This window comes from Chiloscyllium plagiosum, chromosome 4 (assembly GCF_004010195.1).
Source record: "Chiloscyllium plagiosum isolate BGI_BamShark_2017 chromosome 4, ASM401019v2, whole genome shotgun sequence".
NCBI classification, from domain to species: Eukaryota; Metazoa; Chordata; class Chondrichthyes; order Orectolobiformes; family Hemiscylliidae; genus Chiloscyllium; species Chiloscyllium plagiosum.
Window position 1 is genome coordinate 111,558,708 of NC_057713.1, and position 5,366 is coordinate 111,564,073.

Genomic DNA, 5,366 nt, shown 5'->3' on the forward strand with positions numbered 1-5,366 from the left:
ACGTTCGAGACATCACCCACGCCCTCCACCTCCTCCAAGACTTCCGTTTCCCCGGCCCCCAACACCTCATCTTCACCATGGATATCCAATCCCTCTACACCTCCATCCGCCATGACCAGGGCCTCCAAGGCCTCCGTTTTTTCCTCTCCAGACGTCCCCAACAGAACCCTTCCACCAACACTCTCTTTCGTTTGGCTAAACTCGTCCTCATTCTTAACAATTTCTCCTTTGAATCCTCCCACTTCCTCCAGACCAATGGGGTAGCCATGGGCACACGTATGGGCCCCGGCTATGCCTGTCTCTTTGTTGGCTACGTAGACTAGTTGATCTTCCGTAATTACACTGGCACCACTCCCCACCTCTTCCTCCGCTACATTGATGACTGCATTGGCGCCACCTCGTGCTCCCACGAGGAGGTTGAGCAATTCATCAACTTCACCAACACATTCCATCCTGACCTTAAGTTTACCTGGCCCATCTCTGACACCCTCCGCCTCATCCCCCCCACCCCTCTTCCTGGACCTCTCCATCTCCATTAATGACGACTGACTTGACACCGACATTTTTTTACAAACCCACCGACTCCCACAACTACCTGGATTACACCTCTTCCCACTCTACCTCCTGCAAAAATGCCATCCCGTATTCCCAATTCCTCCGCCGTATCTGCTCCCAGGAGGACCAGTTCCACCACTGAACACACCAAATGGCCTGCTTCTTTAGAGACCGCAATTTCCTTTCCCACATGGTTAAAGTTGTCCTCGAATGCATCCTGTCCACACCTCCCCCCTCAGACCCCACCCCTCCAACCGTAACAAGGACAGAACGCCCCTGCAATGACTGCAGATGCTGGAAACCAGATTCCACCTCCAAAAACCAGGGTCCACCTCCAAATGGACCCCACCACCAGGGATATATTTCCCTCCCCACCCCTTTCCGCCTTCCTCAAAGACTGTTCCCTCCGTGACTACCTGGTCAAATCCACGCCCCCTACAACCCACCCTCCCATCCTGGCACCTTCCCCTGCCACCGCAGGAATTGCAAAACCTGCGCCCACACCTCCATCCAAGGCCCTTCCACATCCATCAAAGTTTTACCTGCACATCCACTAATATCATTTATTGTATCTGTTGCTCCCCATGCGGTCTCCTCTACATTGGGGAGACTGGATGCCTCCTAGCAGAGCGCTTTAGGGAACATTTCTGGGACACCCGCACCAACCCACCCCCATCCTCCTCTCATTTATCTCTCCACCTGTATTCCTGATGAAGGGCTTTTGCCCGAAACATTGATTTTACTGCTCCTCGGATGCTGCCTGAACTGCTGTGCTTTTCCAGCACCACTCTAATCTAGCCTACATTATTTGGCAGCTTCAACCGTCACTTTTGGCAGAACATGTCTCCCAAATATTGGTCTTTTACAGCAAATCAGTGCCAAATGAAGACACCTCATCTAAATGGATTATTACCATGTGTGTTTATCCCGTCTTACAGTTGGAAGAGTGCCAGCACAACACAGGTCATCAAAGGTGGAGATGGGTAACTCAATAACTGCTGAAATATTGTGGCAGAAGGTGAGGAGCAAGGGTTAGATAAGACTTTGAAAATGCAGTTGTACAATTTATAAAGGACAAATGTACAGCAATAGGGACAGAGCAAGGCACTGGAACCAAATTAGTAACTCCTTCAAAAAGCTGGCATCAGCATGATGGGACAAGTGATCTCCTTCTGTGCTGCATTCGGTAACCATTTCTGATTCAGGTAACATCGACATTTAAATTTTTTTAATGTTAGAGGTGCAATTGCAACATTAACTGTAAAATATTTATCCACTATTCAACAGTATGTAACTGATTAAGGGTTTATGACTTTAGTAATTGTATAATTATAGTTCACTTACCAATTTAGAATCCTCAATATATTTGAAAGAAATGCACTGTAGATTTGCTAAGACAGCCCAGAGTATCAGCAAATAAGGATACCCAATAATTTTACATGTTTTGATCAATGGCTACTATCATTCTTTACTTCCTATCAAAACACTTCGCACTCCACTCACTTTCGCATCTCTTTCCGTGCTGTATGACTCTATGAAACAGTATTCTACAGAGATCTTGTGGGTGTAGTGTTCACACAGAGAAACCTCATCACAATGTTCTTGTTAAATGGCCCATTACATGATCTAGTCTTTCATTAGCAGAAGAATATTCGAGTGTACATGCATGGCTCAGCATAATTACACAAACTAATAAGGCTGAAGGTTCATAAACCCCCAGGACCCAATATTCTACATCCCAGAGTGATGCTGTTGCTGGTTGGAAAAATAGTCAATATATTAATTATCTTTTAAAATGTTATTAATTCAAGAAGTATTCCTCCAGGTTAGAATCATGTCACAACATTATTTAAGAGGGGGCAAGAAAGAAAGCAAGGAACATCAGTAGTAGAGAAAGTTCGAATATGCAGAATAAAGGATAGTGTAAATGGGTGATCTGAAGAAGAGTGGTCAGATTGAGCATAGTCAATGTCGATTTGTGAAAGGAAAATTGAATTTGACGATCTTGTTGAAGTTTTTTGAGGATGTTCTAACAGAATTCAGAAAGGGATGTCAATGGATGAAGTACACTTGAATTTTCAGAAAGCTTTTGATATGGTCCCTCCCACCAGAGGTTGGTTCGTAAAATCAAAGCACGACATAGAAGATAATACACTGACACAGCATAAAGATTGGCTTACAGGCAGAAAACAGTTGGAATAAATGGGTCATTCTCAAGATAGCAGCCTGTGAACAGTTGGGTACCACAAGGATCAGTACTTGGCACCCAGTTGCTTACAAAGCATATTAATAAACTGGATGAGAGGAACAAATGTAATACTTTCAAACTTGCAAATGGTACAGAGCCAAGTGAAAACGGATGGTGTGATGAAAATGTTAAACAGTTTCTGCAAGATTTGGTCAGGCTTAGTGATAGGCAAGTACATGGCAGATGGAATATAATGTGGAAAAATGTGAGGTTATCCACTTCATTGCAGCATTAGGGAGGGCTGTATTTTGTTTTCGAGGCACCTTTCAATGATTGCCTATTCTCCCAGAAAACTGACATGCACATTTCCAATTTTTCAACCTGAAGTGTCAGTAGTGGCATGCCTACCTAAGAGAAAGCCGGGGACTAAGTCGCAGCTCAGGCTTCGAGCAGAAAATCTAGGTGAACATTCAGAAGTGAGACATGATGCATTTTGACAGAAAAAAATGTGAAAAGGCATTATGTACTTAATAGTATACTCCAAAAGAGTGTTTAGGAAAAGAGGGACATGGGGATTTATGTACACAGATCTCGGAGGGTGGCAGGTTACAAGAGTGTGGTTATCAACACAGGAGGAGATCTCAAGGCTTTCCAAAAAAAGGCATGAAGTACAGAAACAGGAATGTTATGCTAAAAAACTATGCACCTCTGGTTAAGGTCACAACTGTTTCCAGTTCTGGGCACAGAACTTTAGGAAGGATGTGAAAGTCCTCAAGAAGCTGCAGAAGAGATACCAGAGATGGGGGAATTTAGCTCCATTGTGAGGTCGGAGAAGCTAGTGTTCAAGGAGATTGAGCAGAGATTTGATAGAGGTGGATAAGATGAACATTTACATAATGTTAGCAAAACAGCTGCTCCTGTGAGCTGATGGTACAAGAATTAGGAAATATAGATCTTAAGCACTGTGTAAGAGAAACTGATTAGATGTGAGGAAGAACATGCTGATTCAACAAGCACCAATGACTTAGAAGGAAAAGAACAAACTGCTCACTGATGCTCAGTCTGGGTTTTGCTAGCTCCTGACCACGTTACAGCCTTGATTCAAAGATGGACAAAGGAGATGAAATCCAGAAGTGAGTTGAAAGTGCATTCCCTTGATATTAAGGCATCATTTGACTAAGTGTATCAAGGAACCTTAACAGAACTGGAGTCAAAGGCAATTAGGAAACTCTCCAGTGGCTAGAGTCATACCTGGCCCAAAGGTGGTGATTCTGGTTGTTGAAAGTTAATCTCCACAGCTCCAGAGCATCACTGAAGAAATTCCTCAGGATCATGTCCTAGGCCCTAACATCTATAGCTGTTTCAATTACATCCCTGCCATCTCATGGCTAGCAGTAGGGATGTTCATTGATAAATGCACAATGTTCAGCATAACTTGCAACTCCACAAATTACTGAAGCAGTCCATATGCAGAAACACTTTACATGCATAGCAACATCTGTGCCACACAGGTGCCAGGTAATGACCATCTCCAACAAGAGAGAATCCAACCATTACCCTTTGATACAAAATGGCATTACTATTACAGAATATTCCAAAATTAACAATCCCAGGAATTATTACTGACCAGAAATTGAATTGGACCAGCCATGTAAATACTATGGCTACAGAAGGTCAAAGGCTAGGAGTTCTGCAGTGACTAACTGATCTATCTCTACTCCTCCGCACCCCCCCCCCCCCCCCCCCCCAATCCCACACAGATTCTCTACTATCTCTACTAAAGTTGCAGACTTACTCTGAGTAAAGAACTTACCTCTGATACCTGTCCTGTATCTATCACCCCTCATATCAGCCATCACCATCCAAGGAAAATGGCTCTCGCTGTCCACCCTATCTAAACTTTTGATTATCTTATGTGTCTCTATTACGTGACCTCTCAACCTCCTTCTCTCTAATCAAAACAGCCTCAAGTCCCTCAGTCTTTCTTCATAAGACTTTCCCTCCATAACAGGCAACCTAGTAAATCTCCTCTTCATCCTTTCTAATGCTTCCACATCCTTCCTATATATAGAATCCCTATTGAATTAGAATCCGTATGTGGAAACAGGCCCTTCTGCCCAACAAGTCCACACCGACCCATTCCCCTCTATTTAGTTCAGACTCATGCACCTAACCTATACATCTCTGAACACTATGAGCAATTTAGCATGGCCATGTCACCTGACCTGCACATCTTTGGATTGTGGGAGGGAACTGGAGCACCTGGAGGAAACCCATGCCGACACAGGGAGAATGTGCAAACTCCACACACACAGTCATCGAGGCTGAATCGAAGCCGGGTTGCTGATGCTATGAGGCAGCAATTCTAACCACTGAGCCATCGTGCTGGCCCATAATGCGATGACCAAAACTGTACACAATACTCCAAATGTGGCTGCACCAGAATTTTGCACAGCTCAGCATGACCTCATGGCTCCGAAACTCAATCCCTCTAATAATAAAAGCTAGCCTTCTTAACGCTACTTGGGTGACAACTTTCAGGGATCTATGTACATGGACACAGAGATCTCTCTGCTCATCCACACTACCAAGAATCTTACTATTAGCCCAGTACTCAGTATTC

At 44.1% G+C, this 5,366-nt stretch overlaps 1 protein-coding gene across 1 annotated transcript in view; it reads right to left on the reverse strand.

Annotated features, from left to right (window-relative positions):
• The window catches only part of LOC122549327 (activin receptor type-1-like), a 49,004-nt gene extending 47,424 nt beyond the window's left edge, over nt 1-1,580 (reverse strand). Inside the window, exon 1 of the mRNA XM_043688960.1 lies at nt 1,469-1,580. The gene's annotated coding sequence lies outside the window, so the exon portion shown is untranslated. The remainder of the gene's footprint in view (nt 1-1,468) is intronic.
• Between the last annotated feature and the right edge of the window lie 3,786 nt (nt 1,581-5,366).